At 37.6% G+C, this 12,157-nt stretch overlaps 2 pseudogenes; both read right to left on the bottom strand.

The window, feature by feature from the left end:
- Positions 1 to 2,725: 2,725 nt before the first annotated feature.
- On the bottom strand, positions 2,726 to 6,775 carry LOC114718348 (disease resistance protein RPM1-like; annotated as a pseudogene).
- Positions 6,776 to 9,065: 2,290 nt separating this feature from the next.
- LOC114718356 (disease resistance protein RPM1-like) lies at positions 9,066 to 12,157 on the bottom strand (annotated as a pseudogene).

Raw genomic sequence — 12,157 nt, 5'->3', positions numbered from 1 at the left:
TAAAGATATTATTATATCCATGTTGATTTTCTATTCATAAAACATACAATATACTTGAGGACAATAACATTGCCTAATAAAGTTACTCTTTATTTATGATCCGTCAAAAAAATTTAAACTTTTAATCTCTAATGTGAGGATCTTTTTTTTTTTTTAGGGATTGAAATTTGATATTTAAGGTAAACTTAAGTCTCTTATTTAACTCTTATATTTAGGATCAAATAGTATTGTAAAATATACTACCTCTAGTTATTAATATAAAAGCTAGTTGGAGACTAGATTTAATTCTAAATATAAGATCTCAATTATTTTGTCTTTTAAATTTATAATATTTCTCTAAAATATCCTTGTTGACGGTAAGAAATTCCTACTAAGAGATAGTTTCGATATACATAATTAAAGAGAATAGCTTATTGTGCTAGTATTTTGTTCTATACATCAAGAAGATTTAAACTTTTAATCTCTGCCCACATTTCATCACTCTCTCAGTCTCATCACATAAAGTTAGTCTCAAGCGGCATAATTCATCGACTTGTCTTGTGTGAACATTTTCCCCTCTCTTTCTTGAGGAAATGGAATTGGGAGGATATGCTGAAGCATAAAAAGATGCAACCCATCTGATTAAAAATGAGGAATATAATAAGTTAGAATTGGTGTCAAGTTATGATAAGGATCTGATTAAAAATGTGACCGTTTATATTTGTATTGTGAAGTCTAGTCCCTTGAATAATCTAAAGTGACAGGAAACCAAGTTGAATCATAAAGAAATTAGAGTTAAAAGGCTCGAAATGTGAAGTCACTGAGTCAAGAATTAATATAAAACCCCCTTCTCCCATGCATATTGTCATTTTTAAGCAAATTTTTGTCATCAGAAAAACTTGAAATTTTTTTCCTTCTGAAACACGACAAGATTTAAAATTGGTACCATGAATTAAAAACGCAAGATTTGCCCGAGAATTCGGAAATTAACAAGGTCGCTGGACTTTTATATATATAATGGCCTGAAAGTTGCTGGAGTTTTTCATGTACACACACACATATATGTTGAGAGGTCTTTTTCTGTGATCTAATCAAGGACCAAGCAATGCTTAGTCTAAGAGAGCTATGCTATGAAAAACTCATTGCGTCTTAATTCTTATATGCACATATTTTATCTTAGTTGATAGAGTTAATTAGAACCCAAGCGCTCTTTAATAAATGATAAGTATCCAACTTCTTGAGTTGGGAATGGGTTAAATTATTTTAGGGAGAATCTCATCTATTTAAGGCTCTTAGAAGACCAATATCTACATTTCAAAGTCAAAATTTTTTTTGAATTTTTTAAACCTCGTTGCAATCCTAGAGATTTAAATGGTCATTTGCATAAAATGCACTCAACTTATTCAAACCAAGAAAAAAGGGGTTCATCATGGCCGCCGGCCGGCCATCAAGCTCCACCGTCAATGTCAGACCACCGTCGTGTGCCACTAGAGTTATCACCCCATCACTGGAGCCACCAGTTGCTGGCCATCAGTGCTGAAGCCACCGGAGCTGAATGTTAGCAAGTGAAATGTATTGAAGGGTAAGGGTAGTATTTGAACTTGCAATCTCATGGCTTCCCCCCCCCCCCCCCCAAAAAAAAAAAGACACTACTACTGCCATTGAATATATTCAACTGAGTTTCCAAACCATTTACAAAACAATTCCAATTATTTGTTTCAAAAGATTAGTTGTGAATTCTAATAAAGTACTTGTCAATAACAAAAACAAAAGTTTCTTCTTCTTGCTTCTGATTACTTAAATGACTAATAAATTTCAAAACGTTAGTTATCGCTTTTTCTTCCTCTTCTACTGATACAAATTCCAGTAAGGTAGTTGTTAATGAAATTGTTTTCTTAAAAAACACAAAAGCAGCTTCTTTAATATGATGGCTTTGACATTCTTGTCAGTCATAGGCTCACCAGAGAAGCAAACTATCTGGTGCTGATTTTGCAAGTACTGGTATCAAAGTCTGACCAAGAAGCTAAAGCTTATGAGGAGCTGCAACAAATTTTCAAGGAGAGGTAATAATTTCATAATTGATGGGGCACTGGATGCAAACTTTGAGGAAGATCTGCAATAAGAATGGAGAGCAGGTTGGCAGATTACACATAGCTGCAATCTGCAGATGTGCCCTCTAGAAGAATTCTTGTCGTCCATATTGATATCATTCCTCAAGTGGAAGAATTCTTGTCTGAGGTTATCATTGCATCTTTTGGCAAAAGCTAAGACTCGGTTTCTGGTTTAGAAACTTCGTTTGAATATAATTGATCACATATTCCTAGGTCTAGTTCAGTCTGGGGTTTCTAGGAGTTATTAGAATGTCCCAATTGACCTTACAAAGTCAGCAAGGAGAAGAGAAAATGAAACCATCTTGTAAAATTAAAGAACAGTGGAACCATTCAATTTATTAGATGTCTGTAAGGTAGGACATGGTTAGTAGTTTTGTCATCTGAAGGCACAGAGGCCTCCAGACAACTATTAATAGTGTTAACTAGAGTCTTGCACGATCATTTATTACAGTTGAGCAATAATTAAATCTAAAACAGAAATTTATTTTTGCAATAACGAGGCAGATTCTACTCCATTTTGTGAGATTCAAATCACAAGGCCAGTTTGATGAGAAGCAAAGAAAGAGAAGTGCAAAAAAAAATAACGGATGCATTTCCCTCCTCCAGCTTATGTGCTTTGTTTACAGTACAGTCCATAAACAAAGAAGTATGGGATTTATTCAAAGATTAAATGACAAGTCGTTTACACTACACAGAATTATGATCAGACTTCTAACTTTTCTTTACACTAGTTACAATGAGTCTTTCCCTAAATCTTAGATGAAGGTGAACTAAAACATACATCTTTATTTGACGATCTGGCTTCTGCACAGTGCAATTTACAGATGGGACTTAATAATTGTACATACTAAAATCTGAAATTACACTTTCCATAGATTACGATGTTCATGACTTCTCATGACAATACCCGAACGAGGAGAACTCTCTTTGAAGCTCTCCAGTGCATAAACATCCCAACCACCATCTCTCCAGTAGGTAAAATAGACTTCTGGTATGTGTGCAACTTTCCAGTAATCTTCTCCCCTATCATCTGGATATAATGTCATGATCAATTCATCAGGCATATCGAAAAACTCGAGGGTTTTCAGCTTAGTCAAGTTTTGTATGCCTGATGGCACATTCTTTAGCAGTTCACAACGCTGTATGATAAGCTTTTCCAGGCAAGGCAGTGCACCCTCCTCCATATTCACCTGTCTAAGTTCATCAAACTTATCAAGACCTAAAACCTTAAGCTTCTTAAATTTTCCAGATTTGAAACAGAGTGAGTCACCATCATAAAGCTGAAGTAGATCAAGATGTGCAAGGTTAGGCAAATCCTGCAGATACACCAGTGGGTCATGTTTTAAATTGCTCCATCTGAGAGTTAGCTTGACCAGGCTGTGAAGAGAAGGTATCCACATTGGGAGCTCATACAGGTGTCCTGACAAATACAAGCGTTGAAGAAATGGATGAGGTGAGGATAGGGACCTTAGATCGATGGCCTTATTCTGACCCTCCGAGCTTACTGCAAGTGCACGCAGATTTGTTAACCTCTCAAGGGATGAACAGAAAGCCCTGCCATCTTCCTCTCTTAGCTTCATGATGCCTAGCCTCCTTAGTTGAGTTAGCCCTTCTAACTGCTTTATTGTAGTGTTGCAGCATTGATCCATCTCCATGAAACAAAGCTTTTGTAGTGACTGGAGGTTTCCTAGTCCATGGAGGGCTTTAAAGCCAACTTTGGAATGGGCGTAACTTCTGACTTTGGAGTGATAATGATATACCAGGAGATGGCGAAGTTTGCGAAGCTTTATTATATCTGCAGGCAATTCTGTGACAGAACTGTATTTGACATCCAATGTTTCGAGGTTCTGCAACTTCCCTATAGAACTTGGAATGATTTTTACCTTTGTTTTTCTTAAACTTAGATATTTCAAATGATATAGGTCAGTAATTTGTACTGGAAACCTTTTCAAAGGTGCTTTTTCAAAATCTAAAACATTAAGCAGCCTAAAACCACCTGGAAACAATTCATGTAGGGAGAATTTCTCTGCAACTCTAAACATGAAAAGGGAACGAAGTTGAGAGAAACAGACCTTTGATGCTGTCCATTTGGAAATGTACTATGGACTGAAAGGCGTCGAGTCTTTTCTGGCCATGGTGCACTTTTTTCATTGATAATTGCCGCAAAGTTTTGACCTTTTGATTTCAAAATGAGGATTTCTCTCAGAAGGGCATGGATGCGGAGGGTTTTGACTCTTCCATCTGATGTTGTCTTCGCTACTTGTATCAAATTTCTGTTCAATAACTCTTTGAGATAATTCCGCAACTTCTTCAACTGTTCTTCCTTCTTTGGCTTCAATGAATCCTTCTGCTATCCATAACCGAATCAATCTCATCCGCTTAATCAGATAGGCCTCAGGGAAGATGCTCAAGTACAAGATACAGTGCTTCAACTGGTAAGGCAAATCACTGAAACTGAGGCCAAGTACTTTCTTCAAATTATCAAGCTTGTCATTGCCTTGAATTTCAGCTCCAAGACTGCGGCATATCATGTCCCACTCATCTATGGCCCGCCTGTCTTTTGTAGCCAAAATGCCACTGACTGCCACAATTGCAAGGGGAAGACCCTCACATTTTCTCAACATACTTTTGCATATGCTCATCAAATATGAGGGGCATGAATGAACAGGAAATGTTTTTCTGCAAAATAGATCCCAAGCTTCATCTTCTGATAAGCGTTGCATGCTGTACACTTTGCCTTTGGATTCCATGCTAGAGATAGAGGCTAAGTCAGTTTTTCTTGTGGTGATCATAACTCTACTGCCACAAGTGTTGTTAGGCAATGCATATTTGACAGCTTCCCATTCATACATGTGCCACACATCATCAAAAACCACCAGGTATCTCCTTCTCTTCAGCAACTTCTTGATAATCACCTTCAACTGATCACTCTTCATGCTTTCCAAGCCTTCTGGAACTGGCCGTCTTATTTCATGAAAGAGCTTTTTGACTGTGTCTTTAAGAAGTTCCTCAGTACTAGAAGACTGAGAAACAGTAACCCAGGCGCAGGTTTTGAAATGTGTTTTCACTTCTGGATCATCATATACTCTTTTCATGAGCGTCGTCTTCCCCAGCCCTCCCATTCCTGTCACAGATATTACTTCACGGCTGGAACAACCTCTAACCAACCAGTCAGTGAACTGATTTTTTTGTCTGTCTATGCCCACTAGATCGTTGCTGTCCAGGAGAAGAGCATCCCCTCGTTGATCATGCCATGTGTTTACTGCTTAATAAGATAGCTCAGTACACTATTCTTACAAATGAATTAACTCCTTGTTAGTAAAGCAGCTTTAATAAACTACAACTGTTTGATGAAACTTCTGCAAATCAAACAACTACCCTCAAAGGCTTAAATTGTCGGGAGAAAGAAAAATAACAAAGGTGGGTTTTGATGTTTGATCTCTGAGACCATCTTTATTCCCTTTTCCCCTGATAGTAACCCTCAAAAGCCAAAGGGGGTTAAAGCTATCTTGATTTGAATGAGCATAAACATGAACCAGCATGCAATTTTCTCAAAATCTCATCACTATTTTAGCTGAAACATATGGAAAAGAGTGAGTATGAGCAGAATCTAGTGCTGGCCCTATGTAGTGTCACTTGTTATGGAAGTGAATTCAATTATGAGTATGCCGGCTTGTTAAGGTAGTTTAGTATTATACTCTTGCAAATTTAGGTGTTAATAACAACAAATACACTTCCCTTTTTGGTGTTAAAGCTTTCAGAACCCACAACTCTTTGATCAGACTCTGCAAATCATTAACTATCCCCAAGAGAGCTTAGTGGTCTTTTTCTATTATTATTATTATTTTTTTGGTGGGGGTGGGGGAGAATCCTAAAGGATGGTTTTATCAACACTATCTTCCTTTCCTCTATCCCTGCTAATAAGATAAGGAAATCTCCAAAAGGAAAAAAGGGTTTCAAATCTGGCTTTCTTTTTGTGAAAGCTCTAGCTTTAACTGAGCGAGCATCAGCGGGAAACAGCATGTAATTTACTGAAAAAGAGCGTCATAACAAGAAAAATCAAGTGCTGATCCTATGCAGTGTCACTAGTCATGGCAGTCAGTTAGTACCTGTAGAATTTGAAGCACGTGCTGCAGCTTCATATCTGCTCAGGAATCTCTGATGGTCTGACAAAATATTTCTCATTCGGCAGTCCATATCTTTTAATTCAGAAGAAATCCGATGCCGAGCTTTCATGTTTCTGATACAGCAAGAAATCTTCCTAAGAGAAACAGAGAATCCATCGGAGTGGTTATGTCTCTGAAGAAGCTCAAACTCATCCAAAAGATCTTCAGTCTTGTGAACAACATCTCTCACTTGCCTAGACCAAATCTTGAGTTCCTCATCACTGTCTTCCAATTCATCTGGATCCCTTAACAAGGCTCTGATAAGCTCCAATCTATCTTTCTGATGCTCCGCATCGTCTGTTCCAACCCAACCGAACAATTTCAGCTCGCTTTCAAACCAAGGCACAAGCTTTTGGAGAAGATAGTTCACTGCTTTTTCTGCCATTCTCTCTTACTTTTCTAGATGAGTGACATTTTGCACTGCAAGTCCCAAGCAGACTAGCAGAGAGATATTGGTTCGTAAAACTAAAAACTCAGACTCGCTAGCTTTATATAGTTTTGACACCCTGTTGGTTGTTCTAGTGACGAAGGAACGGCTTCTTTTGCATAAACCTGATAGCTGGCATCCTGTGATTGGTTACTCAAAATAACTTGATTTATACCATCTTAGAAATAACATGGAAGATAAAGATAAACGACCTTTTCATCTTCCCTTGATATAAAATACTATATACAACTGCATCACAGGGGGACAAGGAACCAGCAAACATGAAAAAGAAACAAAATTTACAGCAAAAAGAGTGCGCTCAGCAAAAAGTTGACTTTAAAAAATCTGTGAAGATTGGAATAACTGAAATTTCTAAAGGTTGTTGACTGACTTCTAGCTTGATGATAAGATCGTCTCAAGGTTGTCAAAAATGACTTTCCAACATGCACTTAGCGTCTCTAGATCAATACGAACGTAAATTGAATTCTATCTTTTTCCTGACTCAGCAGTGGGGAAAAAAAATTTGTCTGATGTAGAAGAAATGCCTTAAAGTCCATATAGCATCATAATACTAAAAGAGAGAATTATCAACTATGCTTAAGGACCAAATTAACACGTCCATATAACAGTATAGTACTACACTGACTTTTATCTTGATGAGTAAGAAATGTGTGCAGAGTGTCAAAAATGGTACGAAGTCCATATAAAAGTATCATACCTGCTAACTAATTTTCTGTTTTGTTGCTCAGAAGAGGAAGCTCATAATTGGTTAGAGAAGAGCTCAGATATTAATGTTAATTCATCCTTCCGGAATATAATAAAACAATGCAAGAAAACTTAGAAACAAAAACAAAGGTTGATTATAAGTGCAGATTATTATGTTTGAAATATTATTCATTACAGCTAATCCAATTGGTGTAGAAATTGCTTAGCATAAAAAGAAATAGAAAAACAAATTAGACGTAGAATATACTTTTATTCATTGATTTCCATGTTTAATAACTTTTTTCTCTCTTAGGGAAATGGAACTGATTGGATATGCTGTAAGCGTAAAAAGATGCAACCCATCAGTGCAGAATTTTTTTTAAAAAAAGAATGACGGAGATAACAAGTTAAACTTGGTGTCAAGTTATGACAAGGATCTGATTAAATGTCGACATGATTATGTATATCTATATTATCAAGTCTAGTCATTAGAAGCAGAAGAATACTAAAGTTGCAAGAAACCAAGTTAAATCATCTAGAAGTCTGGATTAATACTCGAACTATGAAGTTACTAAGTGAGTCGCTAATGAATATAAAATGTGCTTCCACCTGTAAACTGCCATTTCCAAGCATATGTTTTTCCATCAGGAAAATTTGGAAATTTTCACTTCTTGACAAGATTTAAAACTGGTACCTTGAAGAAGACGCAAGACTTGGCTAAGAATAAAGAGAAATCAACAAGGTGGTGTTTTTTTTTTGGGGGGGGGGGGGAGGTTGTTGGAAATTTGGAAATTATGTAGATATTGAGTAGTCTTTCATGTAGTTTAGTCAAGGACCACGCGTGCTCTTTCTTTTAAGACTATGGAGGGCTATGCTATGAACTATGAAGAATTCATTGTATCTCTATTTTTTTCCCGGGAAATATTGTATCTTAATTCGGTTAATTGATACAGCTAGGAGTAATTAACAGTGTATGTTGGTTGTTGAAGCCCAATCACTCTACAAAATTTGAAACTTCATGAATTGAACATGAAGTGAATTATTTTATTTCTAAGCTGAAATTGGTTATAGGTTGAATAAATTAAGATGATGCTTGCTAATCTCTCTGTTTCTTTCTTTCTTCCTTGTTTCACCTTATTGGGCCCGAGATAATGACTCATTGGTTGAACCAAAATCTGTTTTTGTCGTTTGTGTTGGCCGAATTTGTCATTATTAACTCATATAAGAGAGACAAATTTTGAACTTGGACGGTGTTTGGCCCAATCCTAAACATGCAAACTCACCTCCTTGCATGTAGTATCTGTACTGTATTAGTCACTACAGATCAAAGCATTTGTAATACAGTACCCAATTTATACAGTTATACAGGTTAATTTACGTGAGTTGCCTATCCAACACAAAGTTACTAGTTCACATGTCCAACATCAATGACTTGCAATACCAGCAGGGAACACCTAATGTATCTGAGTTATTGTAAGTCATTTAAAATAGTAACAGCAAACTTGAAGAATAATAAAATCAACAAAAATACTTGCAAGGACACAGCTTTACTTGCAGTGGATAAGTTGGTCAAATTCTGCAGAAAAGTTGAAGAAGTGAATTGCAGTACTGATCTATTCATATGGAAGGTACAATTTTCAGTTCTCTGCTTTTAAATCACATAAAAATCTGCTAATCTTTCGGCATTACAGTTGTATCAGCATTTCAAAGTTTTTATGAATCATGAATGTGTTTGAAAACCAAAAACTGAATATTTCAATCTTGGCTTACTTGCTCGGAAAAAATCTGCAGTCATTCTTTTTTATACATTTCATAGGTAAGTTAAATTTCCCAGAGAGAACCAAGTTCATGACTTTTCATTGAAGCACTAAAGCTGGAAGAACTTGCTCTTCCCCCTGAGGTATCTATTGAGTAAACATCCCACCTACCAGACCTCCAGTGGATTGAATAAACAATGGGTATGTGGTCCACTCTCCAATGATCTTCACCTCTTTCAGGACATAATGCCATGATCAATTCATCAGGCATATCAAAGAAACCAATTGACTTTAACTTAGTCAAATGTTCTAAGCCTAAAGGTGCCTGCTTCAATGAGCCACTTCGCTGGATGATCAGCCTTTTCAAATTAGGCATTGCCCCCTCCTCTACCAGCATAGATTTCAGACCATTTAAATCATCAAGGCCCAAAAGTTTTAGACTCGGAAATCCATTTGTTTTGAAATGCAGTTTCTCACCAAGGTAAACTTGCAAAAACTCAAGACGAATTAGACTGGGCAAATCTTGAAGATATATCAGAGGATCCTCCTGTAACCTGCTCCACTTCAGATACACTCTGACTAAACTTTGGAGAGAGGGTATCCATTCAGGTAACTTCTCTAAACGTCCTCTTAAATACAATTGTCGAAGGAACTTAGGAGGCTTGGAAATGTTCTGAATATCAATGATCTCATCATCTTCTATTGCAGTTAAGGATAGAGACCTGCGATTGGTCATCTTCTGAATGGATGAGCAAAAAGAAACTCCATCTTCTTGCCTAATCTTTCTAATGCCCAGCCTCCTGAGTTGAGTCAACTTTCCCAACTCGACCATCAAATCTTGACTTCCTTGGTCTGCCTCTATAAAACAAAGGTTTTGCAAAGATCGCATACATCCTATTGGGCCTGGCAACTTGAAACCATACCTTGAGTGGAAATTGTCATATGAACCAATCTCATATCGATACACCAAGAGGTGACGGAGTTGATGCAGCTCTAAGATTTCAGCTGGCAATTCAGAGACGTAGGAATGTTTGAGATCTAACGTCTCCAATTTTCTAAGCTTCTTAATGGAGCTTGGAATATTTTTCACCTTTGTATTCTTCAGGCTTAGATACTTAAGGTGGTAAAGGTTGACAATTTCAGCAGGAAACGAATCTAAAGGTGCATCCTGCAAATGTAACACCTTAAGTAGCCTACAACCATTGAAAATAATGCAGAAATGGGGAAATGATTAAGTGGATCAGACAAGCAAACAATAGTAGAGACCGCAAATGGAATGAAGTCTCAGTTTGCTGTATGTTCTGTAAACTATTGAATACTGATAGGCGACGTACTCTTTCTGGCAGATTATGTCCTGGTCTCTTGCTATTGTTGCAAATTTCTGATCTCTTGACTTCAAATCGATAATGTCCCGTAGAAAGTCATGAACACGACAAGTCTTCAGTCTTCATCCTGCCATCATTGTGTTTCTCTACATTGTATCAGACTCCTGTTCAAGAGCTCCTTCAGGTAACTATCTGCAACTTCTTCGGGTGTTCTTCCTTCTGCTCCCTTGACAAATCCTTCAGCTATCCACAACCGAATCAACCTGATATGTTCAATAGCATAAAATTCTGGAAATATGATGAGGTACAACAATCATGATTTAAGATAGTAAGGCAAATCATTGAAACTTAAACAATGCACTTTCTTCATATCCTCCAGTTTGTCGTTGCCTTCAATCTTAGATGCAAAACTTCTACAAAAATTCATCCATTCTTCAATGTTGGTTCTGTCTTTTGAAGCCAGAGCACCACTGACTGCCACAATTGCTAGAGGCAATCCCCCGCATCTTTGCAAGATACACGTGCAAGACTCCTCCAAATGAGGAGGACATGGATTCCCTTGGAATGTCTTCTTACTTAAAAAAGAGACCATGCTTCATGCTTAGGTAAGAATTCCATGTCATAGACCTTACCATAGAGTTTGGTGCAAGAATAAGCAGCAACATCCTTATTTCGAGTTGTGAGTATTATTCTACTGCCACAATTGTTGTTTGGAAAAACATGTTGGATAGCATCCCATGCATTTACTCGCCATATGTTATCCAGGATGATCAGGTACCTGTTTTGCACAAGCAAACTCTTGATCAACTCCTTTAGACTTCCACGTTTCATTGTGCCAACTTTTGCATGAGTTGATTTTCCTGTAACTCTATGTAGCTGTTGAAGAAGGTCACCTAGGAGCTCGTTGATCTTGAAAGATTGTGAAACAGTGACCCAAGCCTGCATCCTGAAATGCTTCTTCACTTTTGGGTCACCATAGACTTGCTTTGCCAATGTGGTTTTCCCCAACCCTCCCATTCCACAAATAGGAATCACTACTCTTTTAGGTTCTTCCTTGAAAAGCAAGTCAATTAAATGCTTTTTGGGCTTCTCAACACCCACAAGGTCAGCTTCGTCAAGCAGAAGCGCATCTCCTTGGCTATCAAGCATAGATGTATACCGGTTATTGAAGCTTGAGCCAGTCTCAATCATTTTGGGACGACCCTTTGAGATGTTGTCCACTCTGCATTTGATCTCTTGTATCTCCGAAGCAATCCAATGCCGAGCTCTAAGAGCCTTAATGGAGGAAGCAAACCTGCTGAGACAAGAATTGTGGCCATGATCATGATGATTCAAAAGGCGAATAGTGAACTCATCAATGACGTCTTCCATGTCATGAGCCACCTCTCTGACTTGCTTAACCCAAACTTTGAGTTCTGGGTCTTTGTCCTCCAAGGAATCAGCCACCCTCAAGATGGCTTTGAGGCGCTCCATTTCATCTTTGATGAACTGAACCTCTGTGTGAACCCCTCTCAGCATCTGCACTTGTTCTTGAAGTATGGAAGTCAGCTTGTCCAGCAGAAACGACACTGAACTCTCGGCCATTTCTTTTCAACTTCTGTATGGCCCTTTTGCTTCAGATTTAGATTAGAGATAATCTGAAGAAATGAGAAATCAGAGAATGATGCCCGCTTTTTTCCTGATGGTT

Source organism: Neltuma alba, unplaced genomic scaffold (assembly GCF_004799145.2).
Source record: "Neltuma alba isolate B1F8T4 unplaced genomic scaffold, ASM479914v2 tig00011831_pilon, whole genome shotgun sequence".
Classification (NCBI taxonomy): Eukaryota; Viridiplantae; Streptophyta; class Magnoliopsida; order Fabales; family Fabaceae; genus Neltuma; species Neltuma alba.
The sequence above is the reverse complement of the archived record's forward strand: the minus strand, read 5'-3'. Positions and strand labels throughout refer to the sequence as shown.